Source organism: Gorilla gorilla, chromosome 18 (assembly GCF_029281585.2).
Source record: "Gorilla gorilla gorilla isolate KB3781 chromosome 18, NHGRI_mGorGor1-v2.1_pri, whole genome shotgun sequence".
Classification (NCBI taxonomy): Eukaryota; Metazoa; Chordata; class Mammalia; order Primates; family Hominidae; genus Gorilla; species Gorilla gorilla.
Window position 1 is genome coordinate 128,495,360 of NC_073242.2, and position 27,493 is coordinate 128,522,852.

A 27,493-nucleotide genomic window follows, 5' to 3' on the forward strand; every position below is an offset into this window, starting at 1 on the left:
AGAAGTCAACCTAACTGATATTTATCAATACAGTCTGTTGCTACACATTGAACTTGCTTAAGATAATTTTTAGATGGCACAGAACTTTCTGTCCATTGAATGAGACTCTCTGCTTATTTTGCAAGTGCTCATTTGTATGGAGACGTTTGTATGGAGAAACTTCAAAAAGTTTGTGGGAAAATGAAGTTAAAAGATAAACATTGAAAATGTGATCTTCGGTTTTCATCCCTAAAGAACCGATGGTCCTGGGAACTTAACAATGTCAATGCAGTCTCTTATATATTATTAACTTAAGAAAAATGGGTGCCCTTTCCACATTTGTTGAGATTGGGAAACAAAAAGAAGTCAGAAGGAGCCAAATCAGAGCTGTAAGGTGGATGCCTGACAATTTCCCATTGAGACTCTCACAAAATTGCCTTTGCTCGATGACAGGAATGAGCAGAAACATTGTGGTGTTAGAGGACTGTCTGCTAAAGCTTTCCCAGGTATTTTGCCCTAAAACTTTGGCTAACTTATTCAAAACACTCTCATGATATGCAGATATTATTGTTCTTTGACCTTCCGCAAAGTCAACAAGCAAAATGCCTGGAATGTCCCCAAAAAACTGTTGCCGTGACCTTTGCTCTTGAGTGATCCCCTTTTGCTTTGACTGGACCACTTCCACCTTTGGTAGCCATTGCTTTGATTGTGTTTTGCCCTCAGGATCATACTGGGAAAGCCATGTTTTATCTTCTGTTACAATTCTTCAAAGAAATCCTTCAGGATCTTGACCCTAGTTCTTTAAAATTTCCATTGAGAGCTCTCCTCTTGTCTGCAGCTGATCTGAGCACAACACTTTTGGCACCCATGCAGTGGAAAGTTGGTTCAATTTTAATTTTTTAGTCAGAACTGTGTAAGCTGAACCAATTAAGATGTCTACAATGTTGGCTATTGTTTGTGCTGTTGATTATCAGTCCTCTTCAATTAGGGCACAAACAAGATTAATTTTTTTTCCTTGCAAATTGATACAGACGATCTGTCCCTGTGGACTTCATCTTCCACATCATCTCGTTTCTTCTTTAAAAAAGCTGTCCGCTTGTGAACTACTGATTTCTTTGGTGCATTGTCCCCTCAAGCTTTTTGTAAAGCATCAGTGATTTCACCATTCTTTCACTCAAGCTTCATCATAATCTAATGTTTGTTCTTGCTTCAATTTTAGCAGAATTTACATTGCTCTGCTAGGGGCTCTTTTCAAACTAATGTCTACTCCTTCTTACTGTCTCAAACTAGATCCTGTTCAAACATGCTATAATAAATTAGTATGAGTTTATTTTGCTGCCAAAATTGAAACCTTTGCATAGTTTTTTTCATAATATACATTTTCCATGAACTTTTTAAGGCCTCTCATGTATCCACAGGTAGAGTGCCTTACCTATTCTGACTTCAGTCAATTATTCAAGACCTTTCCTTGTCAGTGATACATTAGAAAGGTAGAGTATTGAAAAATAAGAGTAGCTTCTGCTGATTAAGAAATACTATATCTTTTTCTACTTCTTTCTTTTTTTTTTTTTTTGAGACAGCATCTTTCTCTGTCACCCTGGCTGGAGTGCAGTGGTGTGATCTCAGCTCACTGCAACCTCTGCCTCCCAGGGTCAAGTGATTCTCCTGCCTCAGCCTCCCGAGTAGCTGGGACTGTAGGTGCCTGCCACCACACCCAGCTAATTTTTGTATTTTTAGTGGAGACAAGGTTTCACCATATTGGCCAGGCTGGTCTTGAACTCCTGACCTTGTGATCTGCCTGACTCGGCCTCCCAAATTGCTGGGATTAGAGTCATGAGCCACCGTACCTAGCTTTCTACTTCTTTCTTATTATTTTCCTCCTCTCTCATTCCTATATTCTCTCCTTTCTCCTACTTTCCTCCCCACTCCCTGTTTCCTTCCTTTCATCTTTCCTATTTTCAAGACTTAATATTTCTTGAACCTCAGATGTTATCATAGTATGTTACTTGTTTAATTTTCACATAACAATAATAGTTTAAATACAAATAATATTTATTTTCATCCCCATGTTATCAGTATAACAGTAAAGATGTGGAGAGGCCAGCTGGGCATGCTGGCTCAAGCCTGTAATCCCAGCACATTGGGAGGCCGAGGTGGGTGGATCACGAGGTCAGGAGATCGAGACCATCCTGGCTAACACGGTGAAACCCCATCTCTACTAAAAAATAGAAGAAATTAGCTGGGCATGGTGGCGCGTGCCTGTAGTCCCAGCTACTCGGGAGGCTGAGGCAGGAGAATAGTGTGAACCCAGGAGGCAGAACTTGCAGTGAGCCAAGATCACGCCACTGCACTCCAGCCTTGGTGACAGAGCGAGACTCTGTCTCAAAAAAAAAATAAGTAAATAAATGAAAATAAAATTTAAAAACATGATGTGGAGAGGCCAGACCAATGGCTCTTATATCCACGTTCTTTCTTCTAAATGATTTCACCTTAGTTTTGGTCTGCATCTCTAACCATAGCTAGTTGCAGTAGGACCTTCTATCTGGCCTTGCTGCTCTCATTTTTGGACCTCCTGACTGAAATCAAATTGATCTTTCTAAAATGCAAACCTGGTCTTAGTATTTTATTACTTAAAACCCATTGGTGGCTTTCCATGATTTATGGAATAAAGTCAAAATTCCTGTTTTTGCCAACGTTTCTGTGTGCCTCTCATCCCTACATTTACTGATTCCTGTGTGCCATAAATTGCCAGTTGTCCAGAGTTCATTCTCTTTTTGTACTTGGGAGGACTTCTGCATCCTGCAACTTTTCCCCTGAAACGTGCTTGGAAAATACCTACTCATTTTTTTCAGATTCAGGTTAGTTTTTTACTTCAGTTTCTTTTCCTGAAGCTTATACTGACTGCTCCATATGGCTTTGGGGATTAGCTACTCATTCCTTTGTGCCCTTTGTAGATACACATTTATCATGGAGTCTTTTTTTTTTTTTTTTTTTTGAGACAGAGTCTCACTCTGTCACCAGGCTGGAGTGCAGTGGTGTGATCTCAGCTCACTGCAACCTTTACCTTCCAGGTTCAACTGATTCTCTTGCCTCAGCCTCCCAAGTAACTACAGCCGTGCACCACCCTGCCTAGCTAATTTTTGTATTTTTAGTAGAGACGGGGTTTCACTATGTTGGCCAGGATGGTCTCGATCTCTTGACCTCGTGATCTGCCCACGTTGGCCTCCCAAAGTGCTGGGATTACAGGCATGAGCCACCGCTCCCAATCAGTCATGCAGTCTTTATGCTTACTTGTTTACTTGCCTGTGAGCTCACGGAATGCAGGGACTATTTCCTTGTTGCTCTAGCACCTACACCAGTACCTGGTATCCAGAAGCTGTATGCTAAATGTTTGTTGAGTGGCTGTTTGACTGAATGATTGTACTCCTAATTAGTAGATAGAAAGCCATGAACTTCCCAGTTCATCATTCTTTGTGCTCAATTCTGGTTTCTTTATTGTGTTCAAAAGAGTTCCTTAGTGACATAAAACTATGGAGCTACTATGTCAGCTCATTTAGGCAATGATTGGTTTATGTATATAAGAGGCTTCAATAATTATATATTTTTATTTCAGTTTCAATAAATGATCAATTGATTAGTTTTCTCTGTTTTGGCTTATTGTTCACATTTAATATCAAATAAAAGTGTTTTACTTAAAATTATTCATGCCAATTATGACAGTTAGGTGAATATTACTTTGATTTACATTCCAGTAGTAGTTTTGGTTGAACCCTGAATATGCTAAGACGTCACTTTTCTTTTTTCTTATGAACAGGCTACTGTGTTTACATATACTATTAAAATCTTCTTTGAAAATACGAAGAGTGTTACATTTCTTATATTTAGTTCTCTGTGCTTCAGAATTCCTGTGATACTTGCACTTAAGTCCTTCTGAGCAGTTGATGTTAATATTTATGTGGTTAATTTCATGAAACATGGTGGTTTTCATTTCTATCATTAATTTATACAGGAGATAGACTGTTTTCCAGGTGTAAGCTCAGTCATATAATTAGAAAATTTATAAGCAGAAGGGAGTTATTTGGTCTAGCCCATTTATTCTACAGATAGAGAAATTAGAGTCCAGAAACTCTGTCTTCTTTAAAGTCTTACAGGTATTTAAGAAAAAAGAATAGGCTTGAGGTTTCTGTGTTCTGAACCCAGTGATCTTGACACTGTAATGATCTTCATCCATATTATTCACAGAAGTAAATATAATCACATATTAAATAAGAAACAAAAATACTAAGGAGATATTATACTGAAAAATGAAATAATATTATCTTAATTATTTTGATCAGATTCAATATATAGCAGCTTGAAGGCTAATAATTCCAATGATTCTCTGAATAAACCATTTTTCTAATAAGATTACAGGTTTTAGTAATCTAATTATTTTCACTGATGCAAATGTTACCCCGCCAGTCTGAAAAATGTGTTTATTTATATGTCATAAAGAATAATTTATTCCAAAAAGGCTAATTTTCAAAATATATGTATCTTCTGAAACTGTATGTATTTTTTTCCCACGTTTTCTAAATATAGTTTAGAGGGCGTTTGTTGATTTTCATGGTGCTGAAACATTAAGGTATAACGGTCTCATGAAGGAGAATAATGTCATTTAGACATTGTAATTTTGGAGGATCACAATACTTTTTGGAATGTGGTTGTTGCAGCACTGGTCACTTATGCTAATTATATAATAACATACTATACTAATGCAATAATATACCATATTAAATTATTAAATGGTAAATTTGTCTTAAATCCTCTAGAATACTGCAAAGAAATAGTTTATATAAGAAAGAGTACCATAGCATACGTGAACACAATGTTTCCTATTTTTTTCTTCTTTTTTATTTTTTTGAAGACAAGTTCTCACTCTGTTGCCCAGACTGGAGTTCAGTGCCATGTTCATAGTTCACTGCAACCTCAAACTCCCAAGCTCAAGTGATCCTCTTGATTCAGCCTCTGAAGTAGCTGTGCCTATAGGTGTGCACCACCACACCGGCTAATTTTTAAAATTTTTTATAGATATGTTGCCCAAGCTGGCCTCAAATTCTTGAGCTCAAGAGATCTTCTCACCTTGGCCTCCCAGAGTGTTGGGATTACAGGCATGAGCCACCATACTCAGCCAATATTTCTTTTCTAAAAGACATTTTCTAACATACTTCTCATTTTAACTAACATAATATTCAAAGTGTAGATCTGAGAAAGAGATAGTGCCTGCAGATCTGGGATCCTACATGCTAATATTATGGGATGCATTCAGATTTGATCAGCAGATATTCCATTTATTCTAGAACACCACCAGCAGAAGAATGTAATTACGTCTATCACTAAAACTTTGTGTCAATACAGACTACTGTATTTGTTATCATAGATGGTCCTTGGATGGCAGCCTTAAGCAATTTTAAACCTAGACAGGTGATGTACATTTTCTTCTTGGATAATTTTCATTGTTTTATCTAATTTGGTTGTAACTAATGTGTTTAATATGGCTTGCTTGTTTTTTAAAAAGTTGTTCAGTATCCTTAGAACTCAGTGCTGATTTCTTTTTCTAGCAGGCCTTTTATATAGGACATCTCACTTTCTCCTGGCTCTCTACTACTAGCATGAGGTCTCTGAAAAAATCAAGACAGCCAAATAATTTGTTATAGAATAGCCTATGTAGAGGGACAGGGGAGGAGTCATATTCCAAGAGGGAAAGACCTTTGAGCCAGGCTCAATTTGTAGAGGCTGTTGAATGAAAATGAGAGAGGGAGAATGTACACTTTATTGCACTATTAAAGCAAAATTCTGACAATAACTTCTAAAAATGATTCCACTCTTATACACTGAGAATATGACAGACCTTCCAAAAGTATAATTTCTTACATGAACGTCCAGGTATATAAGGAAAAATAACTATTTCATACCAATATCTTCAGCCGCCTTTATTGTTGGTTCACCACATAGGTTTTTATCAGAATCGCAGAACATTAATGTTTTAAATTAGCTACCATTACAATTAGCTTGAGAAGAACTTTCTTTTTAATAATTCGACCCAGATGCATTCTAGATACTCCAGTGTTACGAATCGATGGCTTCATGAGGAGCCGCTGTTGACTCGTGCTATCTCTGGACACACTGACAGGAAATGTTTTCTTACACCTGTTTTCCTCCTGCTTTTCCTTGGTAGGACTTAGTTCCTTGGCATAGTTCAGTATCAATGGCAGTCATAGAGAAGTGTTACAAAAACCCAGCTTATTCCAACTTGTGAATTATTTGGCACCCAGGAACCAGTCTTACAATCTTCAACCCACTTTTTCCTAAAATGGCCCCTTTTCTGAAATGTTTATTTATATATGATGTAGGCCTGGGGAAAGGACATGGACTTTCAAAGAAAATATTCTCCAATAGATCTCTCAACTCCAGAGAACCTTCTGACTAAATCTGAAAGAATTCCACTGTGCTCTGATAACATCCTTTAATAATGAAGGAAAAGATATTTTTCCCCCAGGAGGATTTTGTAGTGAAAGAGATGGCATAATTTTTTTTTAAAATGTTGTTTATAATCTCATTTGTTTTTTCATTTGTGGGGTGTGTCTTAAATCCTAAATGGTACATCCTTTTTAAAATACTTCTAGTAATAAAATGTTTCTGAAGTTATGTTGTAAATATCATTGGACTATGTTTAATAATGTTAAGTTGATCCCACTTCCCCTGAAATTACATACATAAATGCTGAAAGTATAAATTTACATATACAACTTCATGGAACATTTTTCTTCCAAGTGTGCATTTGCTAGAATTTGCATTGAAAGGTTTTGGAAGGAGCCTGTTGGTATGAATCCTGTGTGAGCAACACTCAGATTTGTTGCATACTGAACAGCATGCTAAATCTCACTTCACAATCTTAGATTTCTCATCTGCCATCTTGAGCTGAATTTAAAATATAACTGCAGTTTATTATGTCACCTGTTCGTCAAACACTGATGCAAAGCTTAGTTTTCAGTGTGAAGAACCCATGACTAGAGAAGGGAAGAAGAAAGGGTCAAGCAGACCTCATTAAAGAGTGTATGGGCAAGAAAACACATCAGATGTCTTGATAGGTTTTTTAAAGTCCTGTTAGACTTGTCATGATTTCCAAAACACTAAATGCCATCTAGTATTTTGGACCCTCCAAAATTACAGTAGAATATTATTATGGGTCATCTTAATTGGAAATATACAGGAAAATCCTGATGATTAATGTAGACTAGTGATAGCTCTCACACATTTATATAACCTATGTTGAAAAGAAAGAAGAAAGGCAGGAAGGAAAGAAGGAAAAAGAGCGGAGAGAGAGGAACAAGAAAACACGTGGATTTGTGGAAATGAAAATTTTTAAATTACTAATTTGCAAGAATGGGTAAGAAAAATACCGAGTATGAACATAAATGCTTTCAATCCCGTTTGCCTCTTAATCCTTCTCAGTCCGTGGCCAGTTTTGAAACTTGGTGTAACTTCCTTCCTTTATTCCTCCCTCCCTTGCTCCCTCCATCCCTTCTTGCCAGCCTCCTTCCCTTCCTCTCTCCTTGAGTTTCCTTCTTCTTTCTTGTTCCCTCCCTCCCTCCCTCTCTCTTTTTTTCCCTTAGTTTCCCCGGAAGCACATATACCAGCCATTTGAATGCTTTCTGCTCATAGATACTGCCAAGCCCCCTCACCCAGACTGCTGACTAGATTTGGTAGAATGGAATGAGAAACATAGACTTTGTGTCTGTGGCGGCCACCTCTGATGTTGCAGACTTTTGCCGTGATTATGCACTCCAGCCGAGGGACGCTAGAGAGGTTGAAATTTCAACTGTGGGATTTGCCATTTTGGAATTTGCAGAAATGTACTGGATATGCTAACAGCAGCCTGGCTAGCCTCCACTTCACAAGGAAGTATTTAAATATACACGTGTAATATGAAGAAAATTGCATTAGATCATAAGGGATGAATTATTTTGTAAATGACTATACCATCAAATACCATACCTGATATCAATCATCTTCATCAGACAGTATCTGTGTATGTAAGTAGATAAACAAAAAAGCAGGAGTTTATTTCTCTCTAATGTATCCTTGACTCTCTAGCGGTGACCTCTGAAATGTCTCTTCTGATCCAGACTTGTTTGAATCATGTGCAACATTTTAGATTTGTCTTTTCTCTGCAAGTTTTTTTTGGTTCAGTACCATAACATATTGAACCAAATAGTTTTGCTTGCTTTCTATTGATGACACATGATTTTGGCTTTTATCTTCAGTGGAAAATCAATGTGTCACATGGCGTTCACTAAGAAAAAGGTATGGGGCCTCTTTGTAATTCTTTGTCAGATGGTTGCTTTATCTTGATTTATGCCTTCAAACTTTTTCCCATTCAGCAGAAAATATTGTGTCGCTATCTGTGAGAGCAAAGCGATCTATACCAATTTATGCTCTAAGTGTAGCCTCCTTCCAGAACTGCTTATGGAACATATCAACTCACTATAGATTAGGGACATAATGGATTTTTCTTTCTTAAAAGTGGCAGATTGACAATTTTAGTTCATATACAAGCTTTTATATTAACATTAAAACAATATTTCTATGTAAAGTAAAATATTGTAGTTGATTATTATTCGAGGGCCTCCCAGAATTTCAAGGTCTGAAAATAAATTCAATGTTCCTGGTGGTAACAAAATTGCCCCTACTTCCTTGTATCAGGACTGCCATTTGGAACTGCTGGGGAAGCTCTTTTCAGAAATTATTTTCAAAACAGCATTGTTGCCTTTTGCCAAACTGAAATCTGGTTGTAAACTTTTGAAAACTAGTTCCTTGGAATGGAATTCAAGTTGTCTTCTAAGCAATTTTTTTTAACTCAAACATACATTCTATCTTGCTTTATTATGTCACTATTTGTGTAGGAAACATATTTCTATTTTTACCATTTTCAATTTATTTACATTTACATTTACATTTGTGTGTATATATATATACACACATACATACACTTTAAGTTCTGGGATACATATGCAGAACTTGCAGTTTTGTGAAATAGGTATACATGTGCTGTTGTGGTTTGCTGCACCCATCAACCCGTCATCTACATTAAGTATTTCTCCTAATGCTATCCCTCCTCTTTCCTTCCTACCCACTGACAGGCCCCAGTGTGTGATGTTCCCCTCCCTGTGTCTATGTGTTCTCATTGTTCAACTCCCACTTATGAGTGAGAACATGTGGTGTTTGGTTTTCTGTTCTTGTGATAGTTTGCTGAGAATGATGGTTTCCAGCTTCATCCATGTCTCTGCAAAAGACATTAATCCATCCTTTTTTATAGCTGCATAGTATTCCATGGTTTATATGTGCCACATATTCTTTATCCAGTCTATCATTGATGGGCATTTGGGTTGCTTCCTAGTCTTTGCTATTGTGAATAGTGCTGCAATAAACATATGTGTGAATGTGTCTTTATAGTAGAATGATTTATAATCCTTTGGATGTGTACCTAGTGATGAGACTGTTAGGTCAAATGGTATTTCTAGTTCTGGATCCTTGAGGAATTGCTACACTGTCTTCCACAATGGTTGAACTAATTTACACTCCCACCAACAGTGTAAAAGCATTCCTATTTCTCCACATCCTCTCTAGCACCTGTTGTTTCCTGGCTTTTTAATGATTGCCATTCTAACTGGCGCGAGATGGTATCTCATTGGACCAGGGGTGATGAGCTTTTTTTTTTTTTTTTCTTCGAGACAGCCTCACTCTGTCACCCAGGGTGGAGTGCAGTGGCACAATTTCGGCTCACTGCAACCTCCACCTAATGGGTTCAAGCAATTCTCCTGCCTTAGCCTCTTGAGTAGCTGGGATTACAGATATATACCACCACGCCTGGCTAAAGTTTTTTTGTGTGTTTTTGGTAGAGACAGAGTTTCACCATAGTGGCCAGGCAAGTCTCAAACTCCTGACCTTGTGATCCACTCTCCTTGGCCTCCCAAAGTGATGGGATTACAGGCGTGAGCCACCACGCCCAGCCTATGATGAGCTTTTTTTCATGTGTTTATTGGCCGCATAAATGTCTTCTTTTGAGAAGTGTCTGTTCATATCCTTTTCCCACTTTCTGATGGGGTTGTTTTTTTCTTGTAAATTTGTTTAAGTTCCTTGTAGATTCTGGATATTAGCCCTTTGTTAGATGGATAGATTGCAAAAATTTTCTCCCACTCTGTAGGTTGTGTGTTCACTCCGATGATAGTGTCTTTTGCTGTGCAGAAGCTATCTTTAGTTTAATTAGATCCCGTTTCTCAATTTTGGCTTTTGTTGCCACTGCTTTTGGTGTTTTAGTCATGAAGTCTTTGCCTATGCCTATGTTCTGAATGGTATTGGCTAGGTTTTCTTCTAGAGTTTTTATGGTTTTAGATCTTATGTTTAAGTCTTTAATCCATCTTGAGTTAATTATTTTATAAGGTGTAAGGAAGGGGTCCAGTTTCAGCTTTCTTCATATGGCTAGCCAGTTTTCCCATCACCATTGATTAAATAGTCAATCTTTCCCCATTGTTTGTTTTCGTCAGGTGTGTCAGAGATATGTTGTATATTTCATGGTACAATGCCTTCTGTCAATGGGGAAAAAGAACAAGCCTATATGGGATGAATGAAGTCTGCTATGGTTAAGGTTGAGAATATTTACTGATCCTTGAGTTCAGTCTCCAGGAATGTTGGAAATAGAGAATGGAGATAATGGAGATAAAGAAAAGTTCTGAAAATGACACTTCCCATAGTGTCAAAATTGTGATCTATTGGAGAATTCTGTGATACATCAAAATCTCTGTTTATACTGATGTTTGTTATTGTGTATGAGCATATCTTTATCAGGTGTAGGCTATTTCTATACTTTCATGTCTTTAAATCAATGTTTCTATTCACATATGTATATGTGCAAATAGAAGCATGTTAATATTATATATATATTTTCTGTCATTACCATGATTGCTATGATTATCATTAGCATGTATTATTAGTGTGACCGAAGTATCATCAGTATCAGTTTCTTTCTAACTGCAGTGCTCCTGTAATGCTTCATTTCTACAGAGCCAACCTACACCCACCGTTTCCCTGACTATAACTTTACCTAAAGTATAAGCCCTTATAAAGCCATGAAAGCCTACCAAGAATTGTCAAAGGAGCTAGGCAGCAGCCAGGCTCTGCCTTAGGAAAAGACTTTACTTTTTATTATCATGTGCAGTACTTAATTACTTGTTCTGACCTCTAAGATTTTGCTCTCCTATATTTCTATCCCCTGGCTTTCTGATATTTCATGTGATTATATTTGAAATTTTAACCTTGCTTTTCTTTTTGGAATCTCTGATATCTCTGCTGCCACAGGTAATGACAGGTTCCTCTCTAACTGTTGGTGTTATCCCTGGTCAGATTATTACTGATGACAGAAGTAGATGTTTTACGTGGATTCTCTCGATATCAGAAACAAATACAGAGATCACAACTCAAAAATGACAGACTGATAACCATTATGAACTTAGATGCAACATTCTTAATACAATATTAGCAAAGTGAGTCTAGGAATAGTTAAAAATGATAATGTGTTTTAACGAAGTGGGGTTTATCTCAAGTTGGTTTCAACAACTGAAAATCTACCGTGCTGACAGAAAAAAGAAAAATCACGTGACACTCTCAATAGATGCAAAAAAGGAATTTACAAAATGTAACACATTTTTTAAATTAAAAACTCCCAGCAAACTGAGGATAGAAAAGTACATTTTCAAACTGATTATGTGTTTACAAAAAATCTATAGCAAACATCTTACTTAAAATGGTGAAAGCCTTAATACTTTCTACATAAGATTATGAAAAATGCAATGATGTCCTCTCTCCCTAGTTCCTTAAAGTATTGCATTCAATATTAAATAAGTGGAAATATATACCAAGTTCATTGATAAATATTTAATACTTATGAGATGATAATTCTCCTGAAATTGATCTCTAGATTCAGTGGAATTCCCATGAAACCTTATAGGTCCTTTTGGATAAATTACAAAACTGATTCTAAAACAGGGAGAAAGAAAGAAGGGAAGGAAGGAGGAATGGACAGAAAGAAGAAAGAAATAAAGAGAAAAGAAAAGAAAATAAGAAATAAGTGACACCCAAGTTGGGAAGAAAGAAAAATACTATTCTCACGTGATGTAAACATATACATAGAAAATCCTTAGGCATCTGCAGAAGTGTGCTAGAGGTATGAAGTGAATTTAACAAAGTTGTAGGATGAAAGATCAATAAATAAAATCAATTGTGTTTCTATACACAATCAACACCAATTAGAAAATAAAATTATGTAAGCAATTTAACTTATAATAGCCTCAAAAATAATAAAATAATTCAGAATAAATTTAATAAAAGGTATGCTGATCCAAAATTTCTAAATCACTAATACGAGAGATTGAATAGGTAGAAATATGTATCAAGTTCATTGGTAAATATACATGTCATACTTATTAGATGATAATTCTTCTGAAACTGATCTCCAGATTTGGCACAATCCCAATCAAACCTATAGGCCTTTTTGGAGAAATTACAAAGCTGATTCTAATTTTTTTTTTTTTAAATGCGGAAGTCCTAGAATAGCCAGAGCATGTTTTAGAAAGAAGAATAAAGTTGGAAAACTTTCCAAATTTCAAGACATGTTGTAAAGCTACACTAACCAGTACAGTAAACTTACTGGCATGAAGAAGACATATATATCAGTGAAACAGAATAAATCATTTAGAAATATATCCAGCCTTACATGGCCAAAGTTGCCAAAATAATTCAATAAGGAAATCAATGTCTTTATAAAGATGGTACTATTAAAATTGGATATTAAATGGAGAATATGAACTTCAGAATTACCTCACACCATATCCTCAAATTAACTCAACATGTATTTTATACATAATGTAAATATAAAAAGTATAAAGCTTACTGAATAGGAAAAATTTTTAATACTCTTACTATAGCTAAAAATTTTTTAGATAAGAAAAGGATGGATGAAAATGGAAAAAAATAGTAAGTTGGACTTCATGAAATTAAAACTTTTGCAATTTAAAACATAGCATCAAAAAATGAAAAGGCAAACCACAGATTGGGACAGAATAATTTTAAATATGTCTGATAAAGAACTTTCATCTAGAATGTACACATAACTAAAAAACTAAATAACAAAACACAAATAACTCATTTAACAAAATATTTTGACCTAAATGGGCCAAATATTTGTACAGATATTTTAATTTAAAAAGAGATGATGTCCAATACACAAATGAAAAGATACTTAACATTACCCGTCATCAGGGAAATGCAAGTTAAAACCACATTGAGGTACCACTGTACACCCACTGGAGTGGCTGACACGAGCAGAACTGACCATACCACATGATGTGAAGAATTGCTATTCACACCTGGCTAGTGGGACTTCAAAATGGTACAGACATTCTGGAAAGCAGTTTGGCAGTTTCTTTTAATGTTAAACTTAGTACTGATCATATAGCCAAATAATTCCACTGCCACTCAAAATAAATAAAAACATATCCGTACCAAGCCTCATCCTTGAAGTTCATAGCAGATGTGTCCATCAACTTGTAAATGGATAAACCAGTTGTAGATGGAGTACCACTCAACAATAAAAAGGAGCAAACTGATACAACAGCAATATAAATGAATATCAAAAGCATTATGCTCAGTGAAAGAAGCTAGACATGAAAGACACCAATGTATCATTCCACTAATAGGATACTCTAGAAAATGCAAACTGTAGAAACAGAAGCAGATTAGTGGTTGCCTGTGTTCAGGAATGGAGAAAAGATCAAATGCAAAACAGCAAAAGAAAACATTTTGTGATGATGCAGATTTTCTGTATCTTGATCATGATTGTGGTCAAATGATGATATTCATCTGCCATAACTCATTAAATTGCACATTGAAAAGGGTGAATTTTACTGTGTGTACATTATACTTAAATGGAGCTGTAAATATGTTTGGAGCTTATCTGTGAACATTAGTTGCAGAGCAGGAGTTATTTTTATAGAGTGGAAATCTGCTGAGTGCCAACTTGAGAAGGGTTGAAAAAAATTACAACCTTCTTCCAGCACATTTCAGTTAGAACACTCTTAGGATGTCGTTACAGCTGTGCTCTATATTGGAGTCTCTGATGAAATCACATGTCTAACAATCTCAGCATGCCTTTAATCAACAGAATACACACGTGTTTTCTTTTTTTTACTATAAAGGATATACCAAACAACTTTTTCAAGACTTTACTTCAAAAAGGCACGTAGTTTTGCAATATTTTTGGTAAGTCTTTAATTATTTCAAAATGAAAAATTGAAAATAAAATGCAGTTATTTACTCAGGCCCCCACAAAAAAGGCCTGTATGGGGAATGCATGTGTTGTGTGTGTGTTGTGTGTGTGTGTGTGTGTGTGTGTGTAAGTGTGTGATTTGAAGAATTGAAAAAATTTTAGTGGGGTTTTGTAGCATCACTTTGATAGCATCCTGTAATTTTGTATTGTGTTTGAAATAAAAATAAAGTGAATACACTGATAAAAGAATTTGAAAAGAATTTGCATTATTGCCTAAATTATGTGTGGTTTCCACAGTGGCATGAATCGAGCATCTTTAACCTACATAACAATATATCAGAATGTATTAGGTAAAAAATAAGTAAACTAGTATAACAAAGTTAAATATTTCTAAAGGAAAATTATAGCTTTATTTTTTTCCTGAAATGTTTTGAGGAGATATTTACACCAAAAGATATTATCATTGATCAATGAAACTTTTTCAGAATTTGCTTGTGTCCCACCAATATTTGATTACATAGTGCTTCTGTGAGTTCCATTTCATTAATTTAGCATTGACAGGAGAGAAGGCAATGGCTCTGCAGCCTCTCTTGGTGTGGCATGATCCTGGTTCCGCTGGCTGATCTCTATTAGAACCATGGCCTTAATCATGCCTTTCATGCTTCTAACTTGATTTGCATTTGTTGTGTAATCCAAATTTATTCTCTCGTTTAGTCGCTTCCACCCATAGAAAAGCAGGTCTTTTTCATTTCTCCTTCACCATTGCCCCCATTTTTTCTTTTTGTCCTCCCATGATGAAAAACAAGACAGAAAACAAACTACAACAACAACAGACACCTTTTGTCTATGGTCACCAATGCATTGTAGCACTAAACTTTGTTCAAAATCTCTAGATCTGACCTCTATATCTGCTGTTCCCAGAGTTTTTCAATGTATTCTCTAGACTGCTGTGACCCATTGACAGAACGTCTAGCTATATTTAATTGAAAGTTATTACTGTCTGATATGGTTTGGCTGTGTCTGCACCGAAATCTCATCTTGCACTGTAGCTCCCATAATTCACATGTTGTGGGAGGGACCCAGTGAGAGGTAAGTGGATCATGGGGGCAGTTTTCCCCACACTGTTCTAGTGGTAGTGAATAAGTCTCATGAGATCTGATGGTTTTATAAGGGGAAACCCCTTTCGCCTTTCACTTGGTTCTCATTTGCTAAATCATGCCTCTCAGCTGATTCTCTCTAGAATTTATTCTCAGGAGATCTAATTAATAACTTGTCAAGCTGATGTCCATCCTTGGGGACAACTCGTATCTGAAGAATGGCCAGTGAAAGGTATTAAAACTCCATACTCCTGCCTCAATTTAGGGCAACTCTGAAGGGTCACCCCAGCTTCTCAGCTCCCCCTTGAGATTAGCTGAGGTATTTGTTGTGACTGCCTCACATCTCAACTCCCTTTATCCAATTCAGCTTTTTCGCCACAGTTGTTGGTTCCTAGGATTTTACCCAGTTAAATGTTCTCTACACAAATCTCTATCTCAAATCTGCTTTACAGGGAATGTGGCCTCAGACAGGTTTTCATTAGGTTCTGGACATAACTCTCATTAGTCATTGATATGATTCGGCTGTGTCTCCGGCCAAATCTCACCTTGATTGTAATTATCCCCGCATGTCAAGGATGGAGTCAGGTGGAGATAATTGAATCATAGGGGCGGGTTCCCCCTACTGTTCTCCTGGTAGCGAATAAGTCTCACGAGATCTGATGCTTTTAAAATGGGAGTTTCTCTACACAAGCTTTCTTCTCTGCTACCATTTAAGATGTGCCTTTGCTTCTTTTTTGCCTTCTGCCGTGACTGTGAGGCCTCCCCAGCCATGTGGAATTGTGAGTTCATTAAACCTCTTTCCTTTATAAATTACCCGGTCTTGGGTAGGACTTTATTAGCAGCATGAGAGCAAACTAGTACAGTCTGTTCTATAAGCCCAAGTCGGATCACAGAGTCCCGCTTTCTGTTTCTTTTTTCTAGCCCATATTTCTACTAAAACTTGACTCATATAGACTTAAAACGAAATAATTAAGCATGGCTAATATTTATTTAATATTTTATACGTGTCAGGTACTTTATTTTGTAACTTATCTTTTAATAATCTTTCCAAATCTCTAAAAGGAGAATTCTGCTCTTTTATAGAGAAAATAAGGATGGCTCAATCTTTTGATTTTTATTACAAGCTTTATTTTGTATAACATATGAGAAACTAAAAATATTGAAAGTTTAGAAACCATCAGCACACAATCGAGGTGATGGAAATATACTTCACCTCCAGTTTCCTGATGCCTCTTTATAATACATTTCTCTGGCCCCTCATTCCTGGCCCTTAAAAACCACCAAACTGCTTTCTGTCACTGGACAGTAATTTATACAGTCAAAAAATGTATATAAATACAATTTTACACTATGCACTTTTTTGTCTGACATTTTATGTTTTTTTCTCTGCATGTTTTACCTCTAGAGTCTGCCTTGTTTCACTTAGTATAATTATTTTGAGATTCATTCATGTTATAGTATGTATCCATAATTAATTCGGATAAAGCAAGTTAATTCATTAATGTATTGATTGATATTTAGACTGTTTCTAGTTTGGGCTATTATGAATACATGTGCTATGAACATTTGTGTTGATATCATTATATGAACACCTACTTTTATCTCTCTTGGGTAAATACCCAGGAGTGCAATGGCTGAGTCTTACAGCAGAAGTATGTTTAACATTTTAAAGGGACTCTTAAACTGTTTTTCAAAGGTTACACTTTTTTTTTTATTCCCATCAGCAGTGTAGGAGAGTTTCAGCTTCTCCACATCCAAGCCAGTGCTTGGCTATTATCAGTCATGCTAATCTTAGCTATTTAAAAATAGATAGTGGCGTCTCATTTTGGTTTTAATTTGCATTGCCCTAAGCATTAATTATGTTGAGCATATGTGCTTATTTATCAAACAAATGTCTACTTTGAAATGTCTGTTCCAGTCTTTCACCCAAGTTTTAAATGGGGTTGTTTGTTTTTCATTATTAAATTTTGAGCTTTTAAAATATATTTTTGATGCAAGCCTTTTATCAGATATATGAATTGCAAATATTTTCTCCCCGCCTGCAGCTTGTCTTTTCAGTCTCTTAATAGATTCTTTTGAAGAGCAGATTCTTTTTTTCAAATTTGATGAGTTCTTCTTATCAATATATTATTATATAAATCATGCTGTGGGGTCATATCAAAGAAAGCTTTGCCTGACTCAAAGTCCCAAATGTTTTCACATCTTCCCTCTCCTCTCCTTTGGGAACTGAGATTACACGTAAATTCAGTTACTTGAAATGTACTGTCTACTATTGCTCTGTTCATGTTTTTTAAAAATTTATTTTCTCTCTATATTTTATTTTGAGAGGTGTCTATCTTTTCTTCTTTAATGACTAATGTGCTATCAGCCTACCATGTAGCTGGGACTACAGCCGCATGCTACTATGCCCCGCTAATTTTTGTATTTTTAGTAGAGATGGGATTTCACCATATTGGTCAGGCTGGTCCTGAACTCCTGACTTCGTGATCCACCTGCCTCGGCCTCGCAAAAAGCTGAGATTACAGGCGTGAGCCACTGCGCCCAGCCTCCTTTAGTGTATCTTGCATGTCTCTATTTTAGAACATATAGAATACTGTTTCAATAAGCATTTTAATGTTCTTAACTGATAACTCTGGCACCTTGATTTACTCTGGATCAGTTCTGACTCAGTGATTTTTCTCCTTATTATGAGCCACGTTCTTCTGTCTTTTGTTGTTACTGTTGCGTCTCTGCTAAACTGTGTCTGGATGTCAGATATGGTGACTTTTATCTTATTGAGTGCTGGAAGTATATATAAATATTCTTGATCTTTGTATTGGTATGTATTTAAGTTTAGTTGGAAAGAGTTTGACTCTTTTTGGTCTTGCTTTAAAAATTCATTAGGTGGGATCAGACCAGTTCTCATTTTAGAGCTAATCACTCCCAACTAGTGAGGCAAGATCCTTCTGGGTATCCCTGGGAATCTTGAGGTGTTTCTGGTTTGGCTGATAAAATAAGCACTATTACTGGACCTTGGTGAGCATGTGTACTGTTACTTTTCATCTTATCTGGGTGTTGTTTCCCCAACCGTAGGTACTTTTCTCTAGGCCTGTCCTAACAATTACTTAGCTATGTACTTTAGGGGGACCCTTTGCAGAGCTCTGGAGTTCTCTTTCTGTGCAGCCCCTTGTTCTCGGAAACCTTGTCCTGAGAGCTCATGTCAACATGGTTTCTGTGGACTCTCAGCTCTGTCCCCTCAGCTCAGGGAGAACAATGGGCTCCTCTTGGGCTCTTCTCCTGGAGTAGTGGGCTGGAAAACTTTCTCCAGGCATAAATTAGGGCAGTTGATAGGCTCACCTTGTTTGAGACTGACTTTACAGGGTCTTGCAAACTTTTGTGGCATACATTTTGGCCATTTTTTTGGTTGTTTCAGGAGGGAGAGAAAGTCTAGTTCTTGTTACTCCATCATGGTCATTGCAGAAGTCAACCTAACTGATATTTATCAATACAGTCTGTTGCTACACATTGAACTTGCTTAAGATAATTTTTAGATGGCACAGAACTTTCTGTCCATTGAATGAGACTCTCTGCTTATTTTGCAAGTGCTCATTTGTATGGAGACGTTTGTATGGAGAAACTTCAAAAAGTTTGTGGGAAAATGAAGTTAAAAGATAAACATTGAAAATGTGATCTTCGGTTTTCATCCCTAAAGAACCGATGGTCCTGGGAACTTAACAATGTCAATGCAGTCTCTTATATATTATTAACTTAAGAAAAATGGGTGCCCTTTCCACATTTGTTGAGATTGGGAAACAAAAAGAAGTCAGAAGGAGCCAAATCAGAGCTGTAAGGTGGATGCCTGACAATTTCCCATTGAGACTCTCACAAAATTGCCTTTGCTCGATGACAGGAATGAGCAGAAACATTGTGGTGTTAGAGGACTGTCTGCTAAAGCTTTCCCAGGTATTTTGCCCTAAAACTTTGGCTAACTTATTCAAAACACTCTCATGATATGCAGATATTATTGTTCTTTGACCTTCCGCAAAGTCAACAAGCAAAATGCCTGGAATGTCCCCAAAAAACTGTTGCCGTGACCTTTGCTCTTGAGTGATCCCCTTTTGCTTTGACTGGACCACTTCCACCTTTGGTAGCCATTGCTTTGATTGTGTTTTGCCCTCAGGATCATACTGGGAAAGCCATGTTTTATCTTCTGTTACAATTCTTCAAAGAAATCCTTCAGGATCTTGACCCTAGTTCTTTAAAATTTCCATTGAGAGCTCTCCTCTTGTCTGCAGCTGATCTGAGCACAACACTTTTGGCACCCATGCAGTGGAAAGTTGGTTCAACTTTAATTTTTTAGTCAGAACTGTGTAAGCTGAACCAATTAAGATGTCTACAATGTTGGCTATTGTTTGTGCTGTTGATTATCAGTCCTCTTCAATTAGGGCACAAACAAGATTAATTTTTTTTCCTTGCAAATTGATACAGACGATCTGTCCCTGTGGACTTCATCTTCCACATCATCTCGTTTCTTCTTTAAAAAAGCTGTCCGCTTGTGAACTACTGATTTCTTTGGTGCATTGTCCCCTCAAGCTTTTTGTAAAGCATCAGTGATTTCACCATTCTTTCACTCAAGCTTCATCATAATCTAATGTTTGTTCTTGCTTCAATTTTAGCAGAATTTACATTGCTCTGCTAGGGGCTCTTTTCAAACTAATGTCTACTCCTTCTTACTGTCTCAAACTAGATCCTGTTCAAACATGCTATAATAAATTAGTATGAGTTTATTTTGCTGCCAAAATTGAAACCTTTGCATAGTTTTTTTCATAATATACATTTTCCATGAACTTTTTAAGGCCTCTCATGTATCCACAGGTAGAGTGCCTTACCTATTCTGACTTCAGTCAATTATTCAAGACCTTTCCTTGTCAGTGATACATTAGAAAGGTAGAGTATTGAAAAATAAGAGTAGCTTCTGCTGATTAAGAAATACTATATCTTTTTCTACTTCTTTCTTTTTTTTTTTTTTTGAGACAGCATCTTTCTCTGTCACCCTGGCTGGAGTGCAGTGGTGTGATCTCAGCTCACTGCAACCTCTGCCTCCCAGGGTCAAGTGATTCTCCTGCCTCAGCCTCCCGAGTAGCTGGGACTGTAGGTGCCTGCCACCACACCCAGCTAATTTTTGTATTTTTAGTGGAGACAAGGTTTCACCATATTGGCCAGGCTGGTCTTGAACTCCTGACCTTGTGATCTGCCTGACTCGGCCTCCCAAATTGCTGGGATTAGAGTCATGAGCCACCGTACCTAGCTTTCTACTTCTTTCTTATTATTTTCCTCCTCTCTCATTCCTATATTCTCTCCTTTCTCCTACTTTCCTCCCCACTCCCTGTTTCCTTCCTTTCATCTTTCCTATTTTCAAGACTTAATATTTCTTGAACCTCAGATGTTATCATAGTATGTTACTTGTTTAATTTTCACATAACAATAATAGTTTAAATACAAATAATATTTATTTTCATCCCCATGTTATCAGTATAACAGTAAAGATGTGGAGAGGCCAGCTGGGCATGCTGGCTCAAGCCTGTAATCCCAGCACATTGGGAGGCCGAGGTGGGTGGATCACGAGGTCAGGAGATCGAGACCATCCTGGCTAACACGGTGAAACCCCATCTCTACTAAAAAATAGAAGAAATTAGCTGGGCATGGTGGCGCGTGCCTGTAGTCCCAGCTACTCGGGAGGCTGAGGCAGGAGAATAGTGTGAACCCAGGAGGCAGAACTTGCAGTGAGCCAAGATCACGCCACTGCACTCCAGCCTTGGTGACAGAGCGAGACTCTGTCTCAAAAAAAAAATAAGTAAATAAATGAAAATAAAATTTAAAAACATGATGTGGAGAGGCCAGACCAATGGCTCTTATATCCACGTTCTTTCTTCTAAATGATTTCACCTTAGTTTTGGTCTGCATCTCTAACCATAGCTAGTTGCAGTAGGACCTTCTATCTGGCCTTGCTGCTCTCATTTTTGGACCTCCTGACTGAAATCAAATTGATCTTTCTAAAATGCAAACCTGGTCTTAGTATTTTATTACTTAAAACCCATTGGTGGCTTTCCATGATTTATGGAATAAAGTCAAAATTCCTGTTTTTGCCAACGTTTCTGTGTGCCTCTCATCCCTACATTTACTGATTCCTGTGTGCCATAAATTGCCAGTTGTCCAGAGTTCATTCTCTTTTTGTACTTGGGAGGACTTCTGCATCCTGCAACTTTTCCCCTGAAACGTGCTTGGAAAATACCTACTCATTTTTTTCAGATTCAGGTTAGTTTTTTACTTCAGTTTCTTTTCCTGAAGCTTATACTGACTGCTCCATATGGCTTTGGGGATTAGCTACTCATTCCTTTGTGCCCTTTGTAGATACACATTTATCATGGAGTCTTTTTTTTTTTTTTTTTTTTGAGACAGAGTCTCACTCTGTCACCAGGCTGGAGTGCAGTGGTGTGATCTCAGCTCACTGCAACCTTTACCTTCCAGGTTCAACTGATTCTCTTGCCTCAGCCTCCCAAGTAACTACAGCCGTGCACCACCCTGCCTAGCTAATTTTTGTATTTTTAGTAGAGACGGGGTTTCACTATGTTGGCCAGGATGGTCTCGATCTCTTGACCTCGTGATCTGCCCACGTTGGCCTCCCAAAGTGCTGGGATTACAGGCATGAGCCACCGCTCCCAATCAGTCATGCAGTCTTTATGCTTACTTGTTTACTTGCCTGTGAGCTCACGGAATGCAGGGACTATTTCCTTGTTGCTCTAGCACCTACACCAGTACCTGGTATCCAGAAGCTGTATGCTAAATGTTTGTTGAGTGGCTGTTTGACTGAATGATTGTACTCCTAATTAGTAGATAGAAAGCCATGAACTTCCCAGTTCATCATTCTTTGTGCTCAATTCTGGTTTCTTTATTGTGTTCAAAAGAGTTCCTTAGTGACATAAAACTATGGAGCTACTATGTCAGCTCATTTAGGCAATGATTGGTTTATGTATATAAGAGGCTTCAATAATTATATATTTTTATTTCAGTTTCAATAAATGATCAATTGATTAGTTTTCTCTGTTTTGGCTTATTGTTCACATTTAATATCAAATAAAAGTGTTTTACTTAAAATTATTCATGCCAATTATGACAGTTAGGTGAATATTACTTTGATTTACATTCCAGTAGTAGTTTTGGTTGAACCCTGAATATGCTAAGACGTCACTTTTCTTTTTTCTTATGAACAGGCTACTGTGTTTACATATACTATTAAAATCTTCTTTGAAAATACGAAGAGTGTTACATTTCTTATATTTAGTTCTCTGTGCTTCAGAATTCCTGTGATACTTGCACTTAAGTCCTTCTGAGCAGTTGATGTTAATATTTATGTGGTTAATTTCATGAAACATGGTGGTTTTCATTTCTATCATTAATTTATACAGGAGATAGACTGTTTTCCAGGTGTAAGCTCAGTCATATAATTAGAAAATTTATAAGCAGAAGGGAGTTATTTGGTCTAGCCCATTTATTCTACAGATAGAGAAATTAGAGTCCAGAAACTCTGTCTTCTTTAAAGTCTTACAGGTATTTAAGAAAAAAGAATAGGCTTGAGGTTTCTGTGTTCTGAACCCAGTGATCTTGACACTGTAATGATCTTCATCCATATTATTCACAGAAGTAAATATAATCACATATTAAATAAGAAACAAAAATACTAAGGAGATATTATACTGAAAAATGAAATAATATTATCTTAATTATTTTGATCAGATTCAATATATAGCAGCTTGAAGGCTAATAATTCCAATGATTCTCTGAATAAACCATTTTTCTAATAAGATTACAGGTTTTAGTAATCTAATTATTTTCACTGATGCAAATGTTACCCCGCCAGTCTGAAAAATGTGTTTATTTATATGTCATAAAGAATAATTTATTCCAAAAAGGCTAATTTTCAAAATATATGTATCTTCTGAAACTGTATGTATTTTTTTCCCACGTTTTCTAAATATAGTTTAGAGGGCGTTTGTTGATTTTCATGGTGCTGAAACATTAAGGTATAACGGTCTCATGAAGGAGAATAATGTCATTTAGACATTGTAATTTTGGAGGATCACAATACTTTTTGGAATGTGGTTGTTGCAGCACTGGTCACTTATGCTAATTATATAATAACATACTATACTAATGCAATAATATACCATATTAAATTATTAAATGGTAAATTTGTCTTAAATCCTCTAGAATACTGCAAAGAAATAGTTTATATAAGAAAGAGTACCATAGCATACGTGAACACAATGTTTCCTATTTTTTTCTTCTTTTTTATTTTTTTGAAGACAAGTTCTCACTCTGTTGCCCAGACTGGAGTTCAGTGCCATGTTCATAGTTCACTGCAACCTCAAACTCCCAAGCTCAAGTGATCCTCTTGATTCAGCCTCTGAAGTAGCTGTGCCTATAGGTGTGCACCACCACACCGGCTAATTTTTAAAATTTTTTATAGATATGTTGCCCAAGCTGGCCTCAAATTCTTGAGCTCAAGAGATCTTCTCACCTTGGCCTCCCAGAGTGTTGGGATTACAGGCATGAGCCACCATACTCAGCCAATATTTCTTTTCTAAAAGACATTTTCTAACATACTTCTCATTTTAACTAACATAATATTCAAAGTGTAGATCTGAGAAAGAGATAGTGCCTGCAGATCTGGGATCCTACATGCTAATATTATGGGATGCATTCAGATTTGATCAGCAGATATTCCATTTATTCTAGAACACCACCAGCAGAAGAATGTAATTACGTCTATCACTAAAACTTTGTGTCAATACAGACTACTGTATTTGTTATCATAGATGGTCCTTGGATGGCAGCCTTAAGCAATTTTAAACCTAGACAGGTGATGTACATTTTCTTCTTGGATAATTTTCATTGTTTTATCTAATTTGGTTGTAACTAATGTGTTTAATATGGCTTGCTTGTTTTTTAAAAAGTTGTTCAGTATCCTTAGAACTCAGTGCTGATTTCTTTTTCTAGCAGGCCTTTTATATAGGACATCTCACTTTCTCCTGGCTCTCTACTACTAGCATGAGGTCTCTGAAAAAATCAAGACAGCCAAATAATTTGTTATAGAATAGCCTATGTAGAGGGACAGGGGAGGAGTCATATTCCAAGAGGGAAAGACCTTTGAGCCAGGCTCAATTTGTAGAGGCTGTTGAATGAAAATGAGAGAGGGAGAATGTACACTTTATTGCACTATTAAAGCAAAATTCTGACAATAACTTCTAAAAATGATTCCACTCTTATACACTGAGAATATGACAGACCTTCCAAAAGTATAATTTCTTACATGAACGTCCAGGTATATAAGGAAAAATAACTATTTCATACCAATATCTTCAGCCGCCTTTATTGTTGGTTCACCACATAGGTTTTTATCAGAATCGCAGAACATTAATGTTTTAAATTAGCTACCATTACAATTAGCTTGAGAAGAACTTTCTTTTTAATAATTCGACCCAGATGCATTCTAGATACTCCAGTGTTACGAATCGATGGCTTCATGAGGAGCCGCTGTTGACTCGTGCTATCTCTGGACACACTGACAGGAAATGTTTTCTTACACCTGTTTTCCTCCTGCTTTTCCTTGGTAGGACTTAGTTCCTTGGCATAGTTCAGTATCAATGGCAGTCATAGAGAAGTGTTACAAAAACCCAGCTTATTCCAACTTGTGAATTATTTGGCACCCAGGAACCAGTCTTACAATCTTCAACCCACTTTTTCCTAAAATGGCCCCTTTTCTGAAATGTTTATTTATATATGATGTAGGCCTGGGGAAAGGACATGGACTTTCAAAGAAAATATTCTCCAATAGATCTCTCAACTCCAGAGAACCTTCTGACTAAATCTGAAAGAATTCCACTGTGCTCTGATAACATCCTTTAATAATGAAGGAAAAGATATTTTTCCCCCAGGAGGATTTTGTAGTGAAAGAGATGGCATAATTTTTTTTTAAAATGTTGTTTATAATCTCATTTGTTTTTTCATTTGTGGGGTGTGTCTTAAATCCTAAATGGTACATCCTTTTTAAAATACTTCTAGTAATAAAATGTTTCTGAAGTTATGTTGTAAATATCATTGGACTATGTTTAATAATGTTAAGTTGATCCCACTTCCCCTGAAATTACATACATAAATGCTGAAAGTATAAATTTACATATACAACTTCATGGAACATTTTTCTTCCAAGTGTGCATTTGCTAGAATTTGCATTGAAAGGTTTTGGAAGGAGCCTGTTGGTATGAATCCTGTGTGAGCAACACTCAGATTTGTTGCATACTGAACAGCATGCTAAATCTCACTTCACAATCTTAGATTTCTCATCTGCCATCTTGAGCTGAATTTAAAATATAACTGCAGTTTATTATGTCACCTGTTCGTCAAACACTGATGCAAAGCTTAGTTTTCAGTGTGAAGAACCCATGACTAGAGAAGGGAAGAAGAAAGGGTCAAGCAGACCTCATTAAAGAGTGTATGGGCAAGAAAACACATCAGATGTCTTGATAGGTTTTTTAAAGTCCTGTTAGACTTGTCATGATTTCCAAAACACTAAATGCCATCTAGTATTTTGGACCCTCCAAAATTACAGTAGAATATTATTATGGGTCATCTTAATTGGAAATATACAGGAAAATCCTGATGATTAATGTAGACTAGTGATAGCTCTCACACATTTATATAACCTATGTTGAAAAGAAAGAAGAAAGGCAGGAAGGAAAGAAGGAAAAAGAGCGGAGAGAGAGGAACAAGAAAACACGTGGATTTGTGGAAATGAAAATTTTTAAATTACTAATTTGCAAGAATGGGTAAGAAAAATACCGAGTATGAACATAAATGCTTTCAATCCCGTTTGCCTCTTAATCCTTCTCAGTCCGTGGCCAGTTTTGAAACTTGGTGTAACTTCCTTCCTTTATTCCTCCCTCCCTTGCTCCCTCCATCCCTTCTTGCCAGCCTCCTTCCCTTCCTCTCTCCTTGAGTTTCCTTCTTCTTTCTTGTTCCCTCCCTCCCTCCCTCTCTCTTTTTTTCCCTTAGTTTCCCCGGAAGCACATATACCAGCCATTTGAATGCTTTCTGCTCATAGATACTGCCAAGCCCCCTCACCCAGACTGCTGACTAGATTTGGTAGAATGGAATGAGAAACATAGACTTTGTGTCTGTGGCGGCCACCTCTGATGTTGCAGACTTTTGCCGTGATTATGCACTCCAGCCGAGGGACGCTAGAGAGGTTGAAATTTCAACTGTGGGATTTGCCATTTTGGAATTTGCAGAAATGTACTGGATATGCTAACAGCAGCCTGGCTAGCCTCCACTTCACAAGGAAGTATTTAAATATACACGTGTAATATGAAGAAAATTGCATTAGATCATAAGGGATGAATTATTTTGTAAATGACTATACCATCAAATACCATACCTGATATCAATCATCTTCATCAGACAGTATCTGTGTATGTAAGTAGATAAACAAAAAAGCAGGAGTTTATTTCTCTCTAATGTATCCTTGACTCTCTAGCGGTGACCTCTGAAATGTCTCTTCTGATCCAGACTTGTTTGAATCATGTGCAACATTTTAGATTTGTCTTTTCTCTGCAAGTTTTTTTTGGTTCAGTACCATAACATATTGAACCAAATAGTTTTGCTTGCTTTCTATTGATGACACATGATTTTGGCTTTTATCTTCAGTGGAAAATCAATGTGTCACATGGCGTTCACTAAGAAAAAGGTATGGGGCCTCTTTGTAATTCTTTGTCAGATGGTTGCTTTATCTTGATTTATGCCTTCAAACTTTTTCCCATTCAGCAGAAAATATTGTGTCGCTATCTGTGAGAGCAAAGCGATCTATACCAATTTATGCTCTAAGTGTAGCCTCCTTCCAGAACTGCTTATGGAACATATCAACTCACTATAGATTAGGGACATAATGGATTTTTCTTTCTTAAAAGTGGCAGATTGACAATTTTAGTTCATATACAAGCTTTTATATTAACATTAAAAC